General features: G+C 39.8%; 1 protein-coding gene across 4 annotated transcripts in view; it reads right to left on the reverse strand.

Annotated features, from left to right (window-relative positions):
- The window catches only part of prx (periaxin), a 38401-nt gene extending 26734 nt beyond the window's left edge, over nt 1-11667 (reverse strand). For 3 of the 4 annotated variants that reach the window (XM_071495767.1, XM_071495769.1, XM_071495766.1), the window contains exon 1: nt 11403-11666. The gene's annotated coding sequence lies outside the window, so the exon portion shown is untranslated. Of the gene's footprint in view, nt 1-11402 lie in introns of all 4 variants that reach the window. The other variant, XM_071495768.1, reaches the window with a different exon arrangement.
- Nucleotides 11668-21862: the final 10195 nt, after the last annotated feature.

Genomic DNA, 21862 nt, shown 5'->3' on the forward strand with positions numbered 1-21862 from the left:
CTAAGATGTATATATCATTAAATCAGGAAAACACAGCAGATGTTCTTTTCTTAAGTGATTGCATCACGCTTCCGTACCACAGCATTATCTTCCTAACTTCATGTTCATGTTCAGAAAGAACAAACAGCCAGTGAAAAATAAGAAACTGTACATTAGAAGAACCTTAAATAGTTTTGGTGTCTTAAAATTAGCAAAACTCCATTATTGCTCCTCTGAGCGCAGAGTTGTGCGTGTTCAACAGCCAAAGAATGTGATGAGAACTAAACAGCAGCTTTGATGTACGACATGTCCACTGTTATTTGGTTGGCTACTATGCAAACAGTAGCATCTGGGCTGTGTCTAGTGTTTTTTAATACTTTAAAAGCAGTCCCTGAGTTTTCTGAACATGCAGAAGCTCCTCTGCTGCAGAGTTAACCATCCGTCCATCAGCAGCACAGCTCCGCTTGTTTGTGAATCACATGGCTTTCTGTCACTGTGGCCCCCTGCAATCTCATGCCTCACAGTCCTGCCTTCATGTGATCATTTTTATAACTGCCTTAGCTTAGCTCTGTGTGTGTGTCTCTCTGTGCGTGTGTTTGTGTATTTCTGTATGTGCAAAGAGGAAGGCCCATCTGTGTGTATGTCGCTGCGTGCCTGTGTGTGAGAATGTGTGCGTGTTTGCAGGACGTGTAGAGTGTCAGTGGGGATGTCGTGCCTGTTTGGGTGGGTTGGAGGTATCTGGTGTCTAGCAGGTCACAGGAACACATAACACACATTCACCGCTGCCCTGCCTTCACTGTATCAGCCACAGAGGAGCAGAGACAGACATTAATGGAGCAGAACAAGTTTCTGAGACACTTTACATGAAGTGGTATGCTCTTAGGCTATGAGAGCAAAGATGCTGAAACTATCCTTGAGCCCCTTATATCATTCACCATGGCACTACCCCTGTAGTGATAATGAAGGATAATTTCATATAATTACATAATCATGCATTTATCTTATGTGGTTTGCTGATTATTGTTATTGTTTGACAAAAAATAATAAAATTACAATCTGTTTTTGGACACAGGGCACTAATATTTTTACATTTCATTCAAGTTTCATGTCAAAATCAGACAACTAGTGAATAAAAATGATATGAACTGATGGTGGTTGTGTTTGTGCAGGTAATTTGACTCATTTTAAATACAAAATCCTCCATACTGACTCATTTTTGGTCACATACTTGCTGTAATCCAGGCTTTCTAACTATTATCTTTGTGCTGAGTGACTGACACTTTGTTAGGTTCAACAGCTACAACAGGTGCAACCACTATGCTGCTGCACTAATGGCCTGCGAGTGGCAGTCAGAGTATAACAGAGCAGCTGTCAAATCAAAACCAAAAGTTTCCTGAGTTGCGTCTTTGTACAGTGTAGCCACACTTTTAGAGGAAAACTGACTATTTCAGTTTTGATAAAATATGATTATAAGCCACAGTTAAACTTGTGTAGGTTTACACCTGACAGCAGCTTAAAACTGCAGCTCTGTGTGACAGCAGCAGGTGGAGGGGGTGGCACTCCCTGGACGGAGCAAAGGAATGAAGGGCATGGCAGGGGAGGAGGAGGAGGAGGAGGAGGAGGAGGAGGAGGAGGAGGAGGAGGAGGAGGGAGTGAAGATTTGAAATGCCTCACAGCCCAGTCTTAATATAGATCAGAGTCACATCTGCAGGCCTCCACAAGCCTGCACACACTTGCACCGATCAACATGGACCCTCAACCTCCTGCATGTGTGGATGTAGAGGAGTAAAGAGGGAGCAACCTGTGGGGGTATTTTAACCCACTGTTGAATGATTGTCAGCATATAAACATAGAGTCTCCTGAATAATTTATAAGGTATGTTACCATGGTCAGTTACAAATATTTCAACTTGATTTCAGGGAAATCATATGTTGTTTTCCCTCCAGTTACATAGTCATGATAAAAAAGTGCCTTGGTGAATTGATGGATCCAAAATCAGAAATTCATAAATTGAAAGTGTCAAAGCTTGTAATGTCTCAGGCCATGAGAGGTGTGTGCAGGAAAAGCTAGTATGAATTACTGTAACTGAGCTCGTCCTTACAATTGAAGATAACAGATTTACCTCATCACAGTGTCACTGTTTCATTTGTTTGTCTTCTTTAATTATGTTTAGATATAATTTGCTCCAATCCGTTTTTCATTGAATCCACATTATCCACCATGTAAACTGTAGATTATGTGATAGTGGAACTTGGTTGCAGTGGTCCAATTTAATTTGAAAGAGCAGATACACAGATATAGGTCCTTGTAAAATAACCCAGTAAAATTATTTCTAACGTTGACTACGCCCATCTGCCATGTGCCTGTCTCAGTTAAAACCAGAGAGGTCCTAGTTTGTTGAAAACATCAGTCCTCAGCAGGTGTTGGGAAGACCAGGGGTGGTTGTAACAGTGTCAATGTCACCAAGAAGTGTTTTAAAAGTAAGTGGTGAGTTGGTTTTTTTTTTGTTTTTTTTGAACCACAGAGGGATGGTGAAGTGTTGGCACATGTGCAATAAACTTACTTAGATGCATAATTTGTGATGTTGTCTGAATTTTTCATTCTACACTATCATTGTAACAACTTGCAACTTACAACTTGTTACAACCTGTAGTGGGGCAGGTTGTAAAAGTGGAACTTGTACTTAACATGACTTATACCCTTTTTGCATCAAAATTAGCCTGTATAAATGTTTTTTTTAAATGTGGGCAAACCCACTAATAAAAGCCGATTGGCCCCTTTTACACTGCCAGTCAAGTTTGCCTTTCTGTTCAGACAGAGGACCCAACTGCAAGGAGTGATGTCATCACGTGCACTTACAGAGCACCCACACAGATGGAGGGGTGAAAAAGTGAGCTGCTAGCCACCATGCAAACTGGTAAAGAGGATCTGTCACTTTTGATCCCCAGATTGGTGCGCCTGTAAAAGTGTTGGAGCATCCTCCTTAGATGTTTCAGTTGGTAATTGTATGTTTTTAAAACTTATTTCAGGGCTGCACTCACTCTTTCATCCCTGAGTGCAGCGTGTTTCTGGTTTGAGCACGGTGCTGGACAGGTGACAGGTGTGAATGCTGATTGTACCCTTTTCCATTGCCAACAAAAGCCCGATGTTAGCAGGTTTTCTGACAAGTGTAAAAGACACTTTAATAAATTCTGTGATATAGTTGGAGAAGCTAGAAGCACTGCTATTTGTAGTAGACAAATTAAGGGACTTTGTATCAAAACTTGAGAGCTCTATCACAAAAATTTGGAGTTATAAATGTGCGACAAAAAGTGTAACAACGATCCCTAGTCTCCCACATAGCTGTGCCATGAGATTTGATAGTGCAGACGGGTTACTGAGGTCACTGAGTAGAAAAGACAGCTTAGACACAGTCTGACAGCACTTTTCAACTTAAGCATAGAATTTGTGCTGAAAGCTTCTTTGCCAGTTTCACATGGAAATTTTGCCGATTTTTTTTTTTCAATGGAAGGCTGCTGGAACTGAGTACATTCACAAACTCACACCAAGAAGCTGCAGTATTTTTTCTCTCTAGCTATAGCTTACTGAGCGGCACCAGTACAGCAGGATGCCTCACTAAAGGTATCACGCACCATCATACGTGTAGCTGTCAAACTGCAGAGACCTTCCCTGAACAGATCAGGTGGACTCACCATCGTGATCTCACACTGCTGCCTGCTTTCTCCACTCTCGTTTTTATGTTTTTTTAATGTGTTTGTTAAAATCTTCAGAGGTTGTGTATTTCAGGGTTGTGATCTCAGAAGCAGTTCAGAATCCAAAACTAATACGTGTATTGTTGTAATAAATTATACTAAAGCTTTTTGGTTTCGTTACAACTTGGTTCTGTCACAATATCAGATTTTCACTACATGATTATTGTGGCCGAAAGAATTTATGACAACTATATTGTCGTAAAAGAAAGATGATAATGCTATCAATCAAATTCAAATTTAACTTTGTTTATTGTGTGTTTTCACTCTTTTTTGGCAAAATAATGTGACTCAAATACAAGTGGAGGGAGGTGGAGAGAGAGTCTGTAACCACAGCTGTACAAAAGCGCACAAAAAGAACAATTGCACTTAATAGATACCAGATGAATAACCAGATAAACTGATAAACAAAAGATCCACAGAAGATCAATAATATATATATCCAAAAGCCCAGTATTTTGCAACACGCCCTAGTTACAACAACAGACCCTGATGCGTTTGTGTGGTTTGTGTGGTTTGTGCAGTTTGTTTGGGCTGGAGCAAAAGCTATCAATCAAACCTTATTGTGGACCAAACATCCTGACTGAGGCTTGAACAGGAGGGTCGCGGTCTGCTGTGGTTTGTTTCTGGTGTGAAAGTGAATCACAGGAGTTTTAGTAATTATTTTAATCATAGTGATTTTAGCTTGATTTCAAAAGTTCAGGAAGTGATCTTATCATCAATCTTTACATATTAATTTGAAAACATTCCATTCTGTTCATTCATTCTGTTCATTCATTCTGAACCTAGCGATTCAACAGTAATACTTCCTGTTATATCACTGTACTGAACTCGTCATGTGGTCGACTATATCTAATAATACTAATATTCAACATAACCTGCTGTCAGTCAAAGCAATTTGATTTGACATCAACAAAACTGCCTAATCACTGAGTTACCTGTCAGTCACAACAAGTTCATGTTTACTCCTCTTATTGTAAAAAGTCACTGTGAACACGAACCAGACCAGCATGAGCCAAATTACAGGTGTTCAAACACAGTCAAGCTGTGTGTGTGTGTGAGAGGTCACACAAACATCTGGTCTGATTAAACAATAGTACATTACTTTGTCATCATTTGTGCAACTGCCACCTTAGTAAATCAGAATCAATGTCCTTTTTCTGGTGAGGACAGTCTCTTTAAAGCTCGCCTGATCACTGTGATCCCTCACACTGGTCCCCACACCCTGAATGTGATGGTGTGATGTGAGCTGAACAGTTTTTGTTGTCCTGCTCTGACTCACAGCAGTAGATTTGTGAAAACCGAGCCTGCAGCTCTAATCCTGTTCACATGCTGCTATGAGCCTATTAGAGATGGACAAGTTCATGATGTTACAGTTGGCTCGGTGATGCACGACTGGTGCATCAGGTGTCCGCCTAAAGAAAACAACCACCAATCTGCCCTGTAAAAAGTTAATAACATTTCTTTGACATAACGCTGCAGCAGTGATGCAACACATCAGATACAGCCGAGGACACGAGGTTGTGATTTATTTGTAGATGGAGGTATTATCAGCCGAGGCCAGATATCGACAAAAATAGGTTTTCTCCTCACACATAGTTACATAAGAGTACACACACACACACACACACACACACACACACACACAGAGGAAATACCACAACACTTTTTCACAATTGGTGGCAACCTGAGTACATAACACCAACCTTATTGGTTCTAATTTTAGGACAAGACCAAAGGAGGGAAACTGTTTCTATTCCTGACACCAGACTGACTGGAAATATTTCAACATCAGTTTTTAAAAAACTTTACAAAACAGCATCACTGTTTCCAGAAGGCCACACATGTATGGACACGCATATAGATGAAAGAGCTGATTATGGCCGTTATTTTTTTAATTTACTGTAAATTGTTTGTCCCACAGTTTTTATGTACATTTATTTTCTTTTCATCTTTTCTTTTCAATCTTTTCATGCCATGTGGAATACACTGCTTCTAATGCATGTGACAGTAAACCTGAAGGCTGAAGAAACATGGCACACACATTCAGAAACGTGGAGTCACAAACACACGTAGAATGATTTCAATACGGAAAATAAACTGGAAATGACAAGATATATTGTCTTTATATGTTATCGTCTGTGTGAAAGACAGAACCATGACATCACAACAACCTTTAAAGAGCAGCACCCAGCAAGCGATTGGCTCTAGGAAACCAGGCACAAAGGTAACTGGACAGATATAATGATGGGAGGAACTCGTGGGTCAATGTGTTGAAAGCAGAAGCGACAAAAAGGAAGAAGAAAGAGGGAAAATTCACCAACAGAGGAATAAAGGCAAAATGTGACCAAAAAAGAGTCTGAAAAGGACATGGTTAAAAAGAGGAGGGCTGTAATTTGACTGTAACTTGTAGTTTAAAGACACACTTGCTTCAATTTAGGATTCAATTCAAGGTCACCTGGTCATCTGGGCAGGGCCTGATAGTTGTACCACACTCAGGACTGAAGACATTGTGTTTGTCCTGGGTCCCAGTGAATAGTTTCCCCACCTGAGAGTCAGGTAAGCAAATCTTTTATTTTGCTATTTTGCTTGAGTTTTTATTTACACTTTGTATGTTTTGTTTTTTTTTTTGTTGGTAAAAAATTACTTTTAGAAACACCTTAGAGTCAAACTGGAAACAAACATGTGCTCTGCAGTCATGTAAGACAAAGAAACCGTGTTTCCGTGTTGTGACCGTGCATGAATAGAGCACAAGTGGGAGACTTCCTCTCTTTCTCTCTTATATTGATTTTCTTTCAGTTTTCATCGACACAAATGAAGCATGTGTCATCGTCCCAGTGTCTCCATGGGAACTCCAACTAAATAAATACAGATTACAGTTAAAGGGCAAATTACTGATTAAAACTTGAACAAAAGAATGGAAGGTAAAGCTACTTGGCTGAAACATTTATATATCCTTCTGACCTATAATTGTAAACATTACAATATATTTTTATAACTTTTCTATAATTGTTTTTATATCTTATAATCATAGTCATGCCTCTAAGATTCTGGTAATACAATCTCACAACAGTGGCTCATGGCCTCAAGTCTATACTCCTGTGTGATGTGCAGACACTATAGATACAGTGCATCCGGAAAGTATTCACAGCGCTTCACTTTTTCCACATTTTGTTATGTTACAGCCTTATTCCAAAATGGATTAAATTATTTTTTTTACCTCAAAATCATGGACACAATACCCCATAATAACAAAGTGAAAAAAGTTTGCTTGAAATTAATTAAAAATAAAAACAAAAAACATCACATGTACATAAGTATTCACAGCCTTTGCCATGACACTCAAAATTGAGCTCAGGTGCATCCTGTTTCCACTGATCATCCTTCAGATGTTTCTACAACTTGATTGGAGTCCACCTGTGGTAAATTCAGTTGACTGGACATGATTTGGCACACACCTGTCTATATAAGGTCCCATAGTTGACAGTGCATGTCAGACCACAAACCAAGCCATGAAGTCCAAGGAATTGTCTGTAGACCTCCGAGACAGGATTGTATCGAGGCACAGATCTGGGGAAGGGTACAGAAACATTTCTGCAGCACTGAAGGTCCCAATGAGCGCAGTGGCCTCCAGCTATTATTCTATAATAGGCACCCCCTTTTGTTTTCACTCAGGAATTCAGATGTTTTACCTGGTTGGGTAATTGGATAAGGTGAAGCAATTGTATTAGCAGTAGCAGAAAGTAATTAAGTACATTGTACTTAAGTACAATTATGAGGTCCTTGTATTTTACTGGAGTATTTCCATTTTATGCTACTTTATACTTCCGCTAAATTACATTTCAGAGGGAAATATTGCACTTTCTACTCCACTCCATTTATTTGACAGCATTAATTAAACAAGCAAGTTACCGTAAGGTAGCACTTCAGTTCACTGAATAATTCCCACTCTGCCAATAACCTTGTTCTTAAACAGGAGAGAAACCACATGTTAATTATGGCCAACATGCCCTTCTCTTAAAAGAACTAAAATAATAATTACTATGCTGCTGCTCAAACATCGAAGATTAGCTGCAGTTTAGTATAGTTTGATCCATCTCCTGTATATCTATATGAATATTATCAAATTGCTACATTGTGTTCGATCTACCTACCTCTAATATGTTATATCAGTACATTGCTTTATTTCTACGACTACTTTTCTATAGTTTTACCCTCCTTGGATGACAACAGAAGCCTTCCATAGCCAAGCACCTGACAAAGGTGCATTTGATTTCCACTCCGACCCAGCCCAACTGTTGGGAGCTGCAGCTGTGCTGGATGAACATACCTGCTAGGAGCAAATACAAAAAAAGTTTGACCCATTTCTTCTCTGGCCTTTATTCTACATCACAAATGAAGTACAAGACATGATAATAAATCCCTAATTGTGGCTTTATCTTGCCTGCAGAAGACATACCTGTAAAATATATTGTATTTTCTCCTTCCCTCCACAATAACATTTAATTAATATTGTAAAGTTACTGCATGAATTTTACATTTCACGTAATGATAAGGTACGTGAGCTATAACACAATGTGTCGACTCATTAATTGCACAGGATGAATAAAGATTATTTCTGATTACCTCTAAAATGCCCAATAGTTACTTCCATGTTCCCCATGGTCATGTGTTCTGCCACTGTACCTACATTTAAATACCAGCAAACCAGCCGTTATTTTATTGGTACCTGACTCATTCAACAAAAGGACACAATAAATCCTGAGCTGTATTATAAAGTGTTATTGACGCTACAACTAGCACAACAACAGGGCACTGATTGACTCCCATTGGGGCTGAACATTTAGGAAGCATTGCTACATTGAGCATAACGGCCAAACGGCCACCTTAGATATATCCCAGGGTGTCTCCTGGCTATTTGAGACATCAGATGGACAAAACAAGACACACCCGCAGGCGTGAGCCCTTGGACAGGAAATGCCTCCATGTAAACAGGAAACAGAGATGTTTTTGACTGATATACTCGGCACATGGCGAGAGACACACACTGCTCTGATCATTTAAGGATTAAAACTCGCCAAAGACTGTAAACTGTATTTTACACTTTAAGTAGTACATATATTTTAATAGTATCTCAACTATTAAATGACATGTTCTCCCAAGTCAGTCATTTGTTTACAGGAGTCTTCCTTCCCGTAAAATCCTCTCGACTCTGTGTACCCTGTGTACCCTCGTACGCACGTCAAGTAGTGTTTCCTCATGAGGACTCCCTCCTGAACTGCCCAATCAACTCTTGACCCTGCTTCCTGGTCTAAAATTAACCCCACCCACAACCACAACCACCACCACCCAAAGTCTGTCGCCAGGAAACTGCTATCAGCATCCATCATTTCATTTCGGACGTCACTTACTCTCAGCTCATGGACACACACACAAATTACACCTGCTGCTTTTTTTTAAATTTTCCACACATCTTCCAGAGCAACATGTCTCCTCAAAATAACACTGATTATGATTTCTTAGAGCGTCCACAATAACAAAATGCCACAAGAGTTTGACACCTTAGAGTTTATTTGTAGCATCAGACTCCGACCTGTGATCTCAGTGACACTCTGTACCGACAGACTTTAAGGAGAGTCTGGTTACTGGCCTCCATTTGATCAAGTCCAGCTCACAAACACGATGAACAAATATATTAAAACATGCTCTAATGTACTGACAGCTCACAAAGATTCGAAAAGTCTGCAAATGCCTCCAAAAAGCAAAACACTGCAGCCAAGCTTCTGCATGTACATGAAAGTCACATAAAAGGTACATTTAAGATACAGATTATGGTTGTTAAGTGAATCAAAAGAATAACATATCAGATGATTTTAAGAAAGGGATACTTGACCTTTGACCCCAGGGCCTTTGTGTTAGATAAATAGCTTTTACTTTATAATTCATCACAAGATATTACAGCTGTAAATGTTGAGTTAGGCAAAGAAGTGTTTTGGTACCATCTTATAGGGATTCTCACTGCACATAGAGTTTCCTATTTATCCCATGTTTGTACCATCTGAATTCATTATGGCTTATGTAGCTCATTGGAGTTTCATGACTACTTTGCTGACATTATTAAAGCTTGATTTCAATATTCAATTTCAGCTCAGTGCTTTCACACAGGTGGAAAAAGCATGTCCATACCTTCTCTTTGATACAGTTGGACTCTAATCAATCCAAACCTGTCCACCTAAAGTGGCAGAGAAATCTGTTTTATGGAGCTAAATGCGAATTTATTTTGACAGGGAAGTCAACCACAAAAACAAAACAAAACAAAACTATACAAAAAAACACCTAATTAGTTACTAGTAATACTTTCATACAAATATGCTGATAAGTATAAGTAAAATCTGCCTTTTAGAAATTAAGTCAGGTATTGTTATCAAATCAGACAGTCTGATGTAAAACCAATATCAACGCCAATATCTGTCACTCAAAAATAACACTGTGCATACATTATGTAACCCAGTGCCACGCATGTGTACGTGATCCTCTGTCACAGCGTGGGTGTGTTTTGATGCCATCAGCCTCTGTACCCACTTTGGGCCAACATACATACCAGGCTGGCGGGTGAGCTCTGTGCGGAGGAGCTGGAACTGGGGGGCAAACGGATCCTATGACCATCACGCTGCAGCTGTCACTGGTGTGTAACATTAAGACAGGGACTATTTGAAATGACTGCGTACTACCACCAGCAGCTCTAACAGCTCTGCTCAGCAGCACAAAATCATATCATTATAACAAGGCCTGCAGCAAGTTGGGTTTTCACAAAAAAAAAGTGTTTTATGCAGATTTGATCACATGGGACATGGGTGGTTTAGAGGTCAGTTGTTTAAAACAGCAGTAAATTACTCAGTGTTGCGCCATGCAGCAAATTCCATTAATGTGGATTACATTCAATTATTTTTAAACATAGATAACGACAATCTATCATTTTGATGAATTAGAGTTTAGGTGCTTTTCTCTAAACACAGTGGTACCAATGGTGTTTTCCAGTGTTGGAGGCCCCACCCATCTGGCACTGCTGAATGTTTAAATAAATTAAAATAAATTCTAGGTGTTGTTTGACCCAGGTCTCATTACAAAACACTCTTATAAACTTGGATTCGTAGTGACATGCCACGCTGCAAATAGTTACCATAAACCTCTGAATACTCAAGTGTTTGTAACTAGCAACTGGCATGTAGGAATAAACAGAAGCGGCAGCTGTCTTACCAAAACTGTCTTTGCATTTAAACAGCGTGCTATTGTTATGCTTTCCAAAGTCAGCAATGTGGAGTCTGCAGGCTGCCACATAAACTGTTTTGCACAGCTCTCAGCAGCCCCCGAGCTGCCAAATGTTAAAGTGACGCACTATTTCAGAAAATAAAACAAGTTTCAGGCTGATTTAAAACTGAATTATACAAACACAGAGCAACACAGGCATGGTCGCAGACACATACAGTATACTGCTGCCCCTCCAGACAGTGAGGGGGTCAATCCCCTTCTAACAACTGCTTACCTCTCAGCCATAAACAAAAAACCTCTTGCAGTACATTTTCCAAAAGCAACGGCAGAAAGCCCTCAGGTATCGGCAGACCGCACTGAGTCATCAGCACAGAGACTTTATTAAACCACATCCATCCAGCCTACCTTAATTCTCAGCCTCAGCGTGTCTCTTCCAGTGGATCAGAGGTGACGGACCTCCACCTGCAGCAACAGAGTTTCAATCTCAGCCTCTCTCTCCTCTCTTTTCTTCCTACAACTCCCTCTAACATTCACTTCCTGTCTGTCTTCAGCTGCTCTCCTTCACTTCTTGTTTTTGTTGTTGATGTTTTCAATCTCTTCCACCTTCTTTCTGTCTAGAGCCTTTGCCCCTTGCCACCAGCCAGCCTCTTGCTCCCCTCACTGAAACCTCAGGCCTGGCCCGGGCCCATGGCATCTCTAGAAGGGATGCATCCAGGCGTTTGATTGGCCAGAGGGCAGAGAGATGCCCCATATTAGGGCAACAAGGGGCAGGGCTGCACGACTATGATAAAGGAGGGAGGAGAAGGAGATAACAAAGTTTGTGACATAGTAGCCCGTCTGTCTGAGTTGTGAGGCTACTGACTGAGGCTACTGACTGTTTCTCTCCCTGTCTCTCAGATTCCTGCAGCATTCTTGCAATGTGTCAAACGTGGTTTATGAAATCCATCAGTATCAGTGTTAAGAGGAGATGTTCACTTTGGCAGATCAGACTCCAAAACAGAGCTGCACTCATTGGTGATTGTGTTATCTGAAAGCTAAAAAATGAGAGCTTTTAAACTAAGTGGTGCATTGATCTTATATTTTCTATATGGACTTCTTTCCTTGTTTCCTGTGGCAATTTGTCATTTGTAAAGCATTGATTACAGGCTATAAGGTAAAAGCTCAGAGCTCAGTCTTCCTACTTTGGATAATTCTCCTCATCATCTTTTATCTGACTAAGCTGCTGACTTTGCATGAAGTGCCATAGTTATTGATGTGCTATTAAGTTTGGTGACTTAATTTGCAAATTGACCAATGGACATTTTCCAAAAATGTTATCTGGTGGTGGTATCACGGTGATGAAAAATGAGCTGGTGCAAGGTATGTGATGTTTTCTGTCTACTGAGTTATCAGCTGTTGGTAGGTTATATCTCTATGAGCTAACGTCAAACCCGGAAGCCAAAATAAGCCAGAAAACAGTCTCTAATAAAATCCCGACAGTCTTTAAATGCCTAGATGAATTTTCCAACAAGTGATGTTGTTGGGAAGTTATTTTTATCCCAAATGGCTGAAAATAGGAACAGCAGGCCTTGAATCTTGTTTTAGAAATAGCGTGACTCTTCCTTTCAGGGGAGCAGCTGAACGATGTGTGTGTGTGTATATGTGTGTGTGTGTGTGTATGTTCGTGTGTGTGTGTGTATGTATGTGTGTGTGTATGTGTGTGTGTGTGTGTATTTATTCGCGTGCTCCTCTCTGTGTATTCCTGTCTGGATTTTTGTCTGTATTTGTGTGTCTGTTTGTTTCTCTCCTGATATTTACAGATGATTTGCAGTAAACCCGCTGGCTGTAAATATGAGAAGGTTTAGACGTCTCTAATTCCTACAAACGCTACTACATTTTTACTCACTACTTATATTACTAATATTAATTTGCTGATCCCTGTAGCAAAATTCTCTTTTCCAATACAGTGAGGTCAAAGGTCACTCAGCTGGTTGGGATTTAGTTGGGAGCTAGTTGGGATTTAGTATCCTGCTCAAGGAGGCTTCAGCAGGGTGGCTGCCTTACAACGTGAGGGATCGATGCTCAGGTTTTAAACCCAGATACAGTTCACTGTATCCAGGCTTCTATTCAGCATCTTCCACCCAAAGAAAACATTCAAGGTGGTGATACTGTGAACAAAGCAAGACTGGCACAACTTCATGCTCACTGAAGTGAAATGAAGTGGAGAGGCGTTCACTCCGGTGGAAGTAACTCATCTCGATAAAAGAAGTTTAACTGACACTGTAAATTCCAAACACGACCGCCTCAAGCTGCAAATTCGCCCCCTGAAGGATTTTCAACAGCGGGAAAAATGTCTGTTCCATATTTATGAAGACTATTACGAACTACAGTTCCACAGTCTCCATAGAAGATGTTCATCTCTGCTCAGGGCACAATCACACTGGATTTCACTCCAGTCAACTTCAGTCTTAGTCTCACCTGCCTCTTTTCAGCTCAGCCTGACAAGCCACATTAATGGACAATAATGATGATAATCAAAATGATGAAGGTGCCAGTTGTGCAGCCCTGCACATCAGTCACACCCACACAGTCCTGAGAAGAATCTATGCACTTAAATTAAATTAAATTAAATTAAATTAAAAGTCAAGTAAAAATGTCAAATCTTTGCACTTCTGCGATGGGAAAAAGTGCAACTTCTCCACCGGCAGCCATAATCTTCTACGCACTGTGGCTACATTTTCATGATTTTGTTTGTTTATTTAACTCAATGAGGGAATCTGTTGCCTGCTTAATTTCAACTTTTACAGCATGTTTCCCTGGGATATTAAGTATAGTATATAATAGTATACTGTAGGATGTTATTGAGCTGGTTGTTGTTTTTCTGGCCTGTCACTTCACAATGTAATTAAAAACTCTCTGATGGATGATTGAATATGAAATTATTTTGGTAATGTAATAATTGTTTCAACTGTTTCTAACTTTCTAATCAAGCTCAGGTTGCATGTGTGAACACTGCTGCCCCAGCACATCAAATTATTTCAGTTTGTTCTTACTAGTTCATCAAATTTGGATTCACATCATCATCACCACTAAACTACAACCTGAGAACAGGTCTGATCAACCAAAATAAGTGAAACCCCCTGCATGAGAGCACAGAATCTTAAGTAAACTACATTCAAATGCAGACCACCGTAACCTGCCAATCCACCCACGATCCCCCTAGAGACCAGTACAGCCCCATCCAACCCATAAACCTACAGATAAGTGATGAACATGTCCCACGCCAGGGAGCCGGGCAGAGGTGGGGATGTGGGGGAGAGATGCTGTCAGCACAGATCCAGGCGGCCAGCACTGTGTCAGCTAACATGGTCATTGTTACATTCCAGCTCCCACACAAAGCCAGGATTTAGACACGAGGGAGGCCTGGGACCCCGAAACAGGGGCTTGGCCAGGCAGGGGGAGGAATGGAGGGTGTACGATATCTGTATGCACATCACTTGTATTATGAAAACCAAGAAGTAGAACCACTGACCCAAAGTCAAGACTTCTCTTCTAAGAAGTTTTTCACCTGACTGCTGAAATGATACTGTAAACTGGGATTTGTTAATGGGGTTTCTGGGGGTGAGGGTGGTCAGTATAGACATATCATGGGAGTAAAAGGAGGACTGAGGAGGGCCCAGTTGTACAGGGTGGGGCAGGTGGGTGTTGATGGGTGAGGTGGGTTGAAGGAGGATGAGCAGCTGGGTTGGCATCGGGCGCAGGGTCCCACCAGACCACAGCTATGCCCTCGTCAGCGCTTAAATGGGCCAAGAAACTGGAGCAGGCTGTGTGTGAGTGTGTGTGTGTGTTACAGTGAAAAACATGTCTGGTCTGAGGGGGGCATATCTACCAGTTCTCCAGAGGTTGTGAACTTCAATTTATCCCAACTGTGACCACAGAAGATACTTGTTTCTGAGTGTAGAACAGGACACTTCACATGTTCTGGTCAACATCCCGTTTAGCCACCATTATAATGAGTTAGACCAAAAAATATATATGTTACTTTCAAACAGGGCTTGTGAGGTTTTTAACTTGCTAAGTCAGAATCAGAATCAGCTTTACTGGCCTTGCATCTACAAGGAATTTGACTCCAGTTTCTAGTGGCTCTCAACGTGCTCACAGTACTGATAACAGTGTCCAGGGAGGAAACCATGGACATGGGCTGAGCAAAGATAAATATACATAAACATATGACTGTTATGTACAAGTCAGAAGGTGAAAAAAATAGACATGTGTAAAGTTAAGTACGGAAATGTATTTGTACCACATCAGAAAAAAAAAAAAGATTTACATTATAACGTGATAAGCTTATTGTTAGAACAATATGTTTTTCACATCATGACAATATAAAAATATAAAACGTGAAAAGTTTCACATTTTAACAATATGCATGTTATAACAATAAACTTTTATAACATGATACAGATTTTTTTTCTGGTGTGGCAGCAATACGCTTCCATTGTTAAGAAATAACAATTTAAAATGTATAAACATATAATGTTACGGCAGATTAATATATCCTTACTTTATATGTGGATTAAGTCACACTCCTTGTGATTTACCAGTATTGCCTTGTTCCCTTCAAAATAAGGGTAAGTGAGATTGTGTTTTCTGCAAGTCAAGGTTAAACTAGGAACGCGACAAGGCTCATCAACAGATGTAATGATGTCAACTCTTAATCTGTATGTAAATTTCCATTTACAAAGTCATGAATGTGACCTCCTGTGGTAAACAAGATAAACAGGACCCAGGTTGACAGAAGCATCAGAGGAAACTGACAACATGAAAACCTCTCAAGGATCAGAGACTCAGAGGTGAAAACTATTCTCCTCCCAGTCCTTTATTTTCATCTGTTAGGTCAGATACATAGATAAGAGTAATGTTGCTGTACATTTGTTAGTTCATGCGTCTTTGTGTGAGTGTGCATCCATATATGGATCATTGCACACATTTCCCTGATGCAAGCGCAAACACACACACAGAGGAGGCAGAGTGCCTCTGTTAAGCTCTGTCATACTCTCTCACACACACACACACACACACACTCATCAACTCGCAGGCAATGAAACCATAGCTAAAACAGTTTTCAGTCACAATGCTCACTTCCTCTCTCAGCTTTGCCTTGACCTGCAGCTGAGCGATCTCTGTGTGAGCAGACCTGACCTCCGGGTATGAATAGAGATGAATGTCAGGGGTTAGTTAGATACTGTATGTATATCCTTGTTGAATACCTGTAGTTCACTGAACAGTGATGACAATAATATTAATGTATTGGGCCAGTAATAAAGAACATTTTTTTTCTGCTCAACTTCAGATGCTGTAGACTTGTCGTTTATTAAAATGAACGTTTAGTGTCAGTCGTGGTGTCTGGAATAATATTTTTCAGTGCAGGAGGTGATTTGCAGAAACAAAGTATGATAATTTCCCATTAAACAGCAGTTGTCTAAGAAAACTAGGATCAAAACATTCTGCATGGTTGAATGTGCTGCTCATATCTTTACTTGTCTTGCAACTTGCAACTGAAAACACATTAATGGCTGTTGGTAGCCTGTAGAAATGACGTCACTGAAAAGATTGAACAGACATTTTAGTATCAAAAAGCAGATGAAGTTATTACGAAGCTGACGAAGAAAATCCTTAAATGCCAGATATTTTTCTCAGGAGACACTTGAACTAAAAGAACAGTGGACATTGGACCTAAATTCATCAAATGAACTCAAACATGACTCTCACATGAAGCTCATGTTGCTGTGTGTCCAGTGGACGTGTTTATATTTGTTGTGACAGTTTATATGTTGGTCACTGTGTAAAAATTAAGCACATCCTCCTGCAACTGATTGCAGGAAAGAAGAGAGAACAAAAGACTTTATTTCTCATTTTGATTTGACAGCCGATCAAATGAAATGCTGCTCTGACATGTCAAGAGAAAATCAATGTGGAGGCGCCTGTTACTTGTGTCCTAGTGTCAGCTTATTCAATTTTGTACAACAATGTTCTCGTATAAGAAGAGATGCAGTGTGAGTTACAGCCATGAATAGAGCAGGATTTATGTTTGCAAGTGACTTAGCCACTTAGCATAGCTGCTAACAGCCAACAAGTTACCAAACCTTTCAGTTAGACTTTAGCGACCTCATCAGATTATGATGTGACCACCTCATCACATGAGACATCACTTTCATTATCATCATGAGGAGTTACATCAAGCTGTTGGGCAGATTCAGATGTGATGAATCATTAGCCGCAGTAGCAGCACAACAAACATGACCAAATGACCATCTGATCCTACTAACCCAAAAATATCATGACTGCATTCAATGAAGTATCGCAACAAATGAACACAGGCAACCCTCTCTCCTAGAAATTCTGTTAACACACGACTAAACTATACATTCTGTAGGAAACATAATCACTGGCTTTATTACGCTCAGAGCTAACACGTTTTTTGAATAAATCAAGTCCGATGTTTACTAATGGCAGCGCAGTTTCCAGGAGGAGGGTTGGGGAGAGGGACCAGAGACCAGGTTTGCATCCAGAGTCCAGTCTGTGGTTTAGGTAAGAAAAGCGCTTGGGTTAAGGTTAGGGTTTAAGGTTAAGGGAAAGATTGTGGTTTTTGTTACACGTGAATAACAGGTTGTGAACTTTTTTCTGTATTAAACCAGACCAGCATCCATCCTAATCTTAACCAAGTGCTGCTAGTGTCTAAAAAAAGTGGATATTGCACTGCCAGGTCGGAGACAAACAACGTTATCTGTCAACAAGTTACTGAAATGTTCAGTATCAACATATTTGGAACTTTCCAAATACATAAATTAAAAATATATCCTCATTACATCAATAAAAACAACGATGGTCACAATTGTGTTTCCAACAAAACATATTTGCTGTTTAATTTTATGTAAAAGTAATTTCTGAGAGACAGGGCTGACGCAGGAGGACACTGAAGCTGTTCCTTTATCATAGAATAAGTATTACTGTCTGTGGTCTGTACGACTGTACAGGATAGACTGTAGATTGAGCTTCGATCACTGGATTATCAAAACCTGAAATCCACCCAAAATATTATGAGAATTTAAGTGGCATCACAATGTTAGGTAACCACCAACCAACCAATTGGTGACCACTAACCGATTGTATCATAAGAGAAATAATTATTTAAGTGTCTATGCAGTAGCCCATATCTTAGGCCACCTCTGATGTGTCTGTCTTCATTTCCACACCGTAAGTCATTCCAGGTATTAGCATCAACCAAAGACCTTGAATATCGATGCTTCGCTACATCCAAAAGTTAATTCAGTAGATATTCCCACCACAAACATATCACATGAGGGAGCCATGAGTTGTAACAAAACATATGAAAGCAGTAGTTTGAGGCTGAAAAACTCAAAAGAACTTCTACACAAATGTGTTCATATAAAATAACACATACAATAATAATATACATAAAAAAATATATATATATATATATATATATATAATATAAAAATTTATATAAAACCTAAAAGAAATTACATGTAAACATATATACATGTAAATATAAACATATATCCATCTCAAATCCTTGATACTATCAGTAGGGTCAAAAAGTCTCAGACCACTTCCCCAGAATGTGAAGATAGACATAATGAAAATGAATAAAAAAAACCAAACAAAAAAAGTATAAGAATATAGAATTTTTATATGTAGGTCTACGTTGTTTTAATAAACTTACATATATTAAATCTATATCGTTAACATATATGATTGCAAAATGCAAATTTTGCTATGGTTGTTTCATATATGTCAAAAACATGTATTTTATCATGTCCAATGTTGTACATATACATCCAGAGGATGTATATATTTGGTAATAATGTATCACCTTATAGTTAACACATATAGCAACATCACTCTTGATATAGGAACGTATATGTCATATTACGTTTCTGTATGGGTAAAAAGATGTTCATGATGGACGATGTGTGGGAACATCAACTCATGTCAGACTGTTTTACTTTTAAGAGAAAGAGTTATTTATTCACTTCTGAACTAAACCACAAATTATCTGCCCAACTTTAACGCCTCACTTAAATCTAACACACCTTAACCAAAGCAGCTCCCAAAGCTCAGCTGTTACAGTAGAAAGTCTTTTTGTATGTGACAATTAGGAGAAATTGGGAATGTTTTGCCATATAATCCAATGAAAATTTACTTTTTGTCTTATGCTTTTATACAGAAATGTTACTTTTAGGGAGGCTGTGTTGCTCCATGCAAACAGTAGGGTAAGACAGTTATACATCCTGACCTGCATTGGAGGAGGGTGTCCAAGTGACTCTGAATATTCCACGTAGACACTCACACATGGTCCACAGCAGAAAGCCAATGGATGAAACACACAGATGGAGAAGCCCACACACGGGCTGTGGGGCTGGGAGAGCTGGGCTTCAGCGCTGGGGGAGGCAGGTGGGTGTCGGAGGCGATCCTGGGGTTGGTTTGACTGCTTAGGCCCACCCGAGACCGAGCTACACTGTCAGTGTGTGGATCACAAATAGAAAGAAAGCGAGAGAGAGTGAGGGTGGAGGGTCCTAGGGCTGGGAGAGAGGGATGGATGGATGGATGGATGAATGGATGATGAATGGATGGATGGATGGTTGGAGAATGAGGGATGGAGAGCTGTGTGAGGAGGGGGGATGTATTGACAGAAAGAGTGACCGAAAAACAGAAGCAGAGAGCGACTGTCTCATCAGTGTGTGTACATGTCAACATATGGACCACTGAACTTTCTTTTTCTTCTGTAGACCACCACAGACTGGGAAATGGACACTGGGTACTTGTGTGTGTGTGTGTGTGTGTGTGTGTGTGTGTGTGTGTGTGTGTGTGAGGCAGAGGCGACAGCAACGAGACAGGACAGAATAGGGGTGTATTAGCACTAGTGGACAGTCAGCAGTTTGCTCTGACCCTCTGTAAAGCCCTGCTCCATTGTTTGTGGTGCTAGAGGCTTTAGCTGTGGCCCAGCAGTGCCTTGTTACTGGGCTTAGAGGGACTGGACACTGGATACCAGTCAGACACAACCGCACCGCAAACATAGCAACACATCCTCTGCTTGTTTATAACTGGGTGAAGGCTGGAGTTGTTCTGTATTTTTCTTATTTTCAACAAATCACAAGTTTTTGTACCCTGTCTGTGGCACAAACTTTACAAACAACTCATAAATCTGTAGTTTCATTTAAAAAAAAAGAAGAAAAGGGGACGGGATGGAGGGGATTAGTCATTTCCTGAAAAATCTGGACACTGTAGTTTTTAACAAACATTATTCAAACAGGAAGGAAAAAATATCTTTGGGGACTATTTCTTTGGGCGGATAAATACACATTTGGTGTTCAAGTGATTATTTCCAGCAGCAGCACAGTGTGTGTAGGTTTAAGTCAAAACAAACTACAGTATGTGTTCATGGTAATGAAGGAACATGTCACCCAAGGCAACAGTGAGACTCACTGAACTATGGTAGAGAGGAATAAGACATACCAGGCTTTGGATACACAAACAATACTTGTTAGTGGGATACATTTACTGCTGCTTTTGGTGTTTTCATGGGATTTGTTGACAATAAGAAGAAAATATAGAATATAATCAGTTATGCTGCAACCAGAGTAATCAGTGAACCACCTTCCACGATTTAAAAAAACATTTTCTAAAGTTAAGTTTTTTTAATTATTTTTTTTTGTACATTGACACAAGCTAGTTTTCAAATACTGGAAAAGTTGTTAAAACAACTGAATGCTCTACTTAAATTATCCTGCTGGGTTTTGTTGTAATCAATGACTTTTCTTTACAAATAAAGTTTAAAATATACCTTACAATAATTAGCTTTGGGGAAAAAAAGTCTGTGTTGCTTAGAAACAGGCATGATAATGAGTGAAACAGGCGACCACACCAACCAATCAGATGCTAGTTGTGGGAGGGGTCAATGGCAGTCATTCACAGGAACCTGATCTACTGTAACTGTAAATTCATACTTTTTGTACAGACAGATCCTCTGATTGGACATAAACAAAACAATATAATAAATATAATAATTTAACTGATCAAAACAATAAAATAATTGAAACATAATGAAGCAGCTGTTAGGGCAAATTTATAGTAAACTTCTTGATGTTTGTAGTTATGTCACTTACAATACATAAGCTACATTGGTTTTGATAGGATATTTGTTGTGTGAACAATTGTGACAGTATGTTGAAAATATTGTATTTGCTTACAAGTTATTGGATCAGTAGTTAATTTCCCCATTTATTTATGTTATCATTATAATTTATTATATCAGATTTATACATTTCTCAATCTGTCCAAAGACTTCAAAGGGTTTAGCATTGGAAATTGTTGGTGCAACAATGAGTGCCATGTAGGCCTCCTGCTGAGTCTTACATAAACAAATTAAAATGTCTGATGTGTTCTGCTTTTTGCAGCCAAGAAAGACAGGACCTTTGTGTTCTTCAATGGGACGATCTCTAGTTACAACAGATGAAGTTGATCTGACCTGTGCCACTGGTGTTGATGATGTAATTCTTGCGACAAACAGGAAACCATGGTTTGCCTGTGGTGGCTCCTCATCTGTGGAGCCTGTTAAGTCCATCACTGTTTCTGGGACAAGTCATTACCTCTGTCCACCCTCGGCCCTGTCTCCTTCTTCCATCACACTTCTTTCCTCTGCCTTTGTCTCATCAGAGGAAGACTAGTACTCTGCCTGAGCCCTCTTCATCTCTTCAGCTACAGCTCTGTCACACAGCCCGGCTCATCTTGTGCTTCACGTTGACGCCGGATTGTGAGCTTAGGAGTCACAGAACCGGGGAGTCATTTGTTCTCTGTGTGTT

Source organism: Trachinotus anak, unplaced genomic scaffold (genome assembly GCF_046630095.1).
Source record: "Trachinotus anak isolate AG129_WGS33_773 ecotype Australia unplaced genomic scaffold, CSIRO_AGI_Tana_v1 ptg000014l, whole genome shotgun sequence".
Classification (NCBI taxonomy): domain Eukaryota; kingdom Metazoa; phylum Chordata; class Actinopteri; order Carangiformes; family Carangidae; genus Trachinotus; species Trachinotus anak.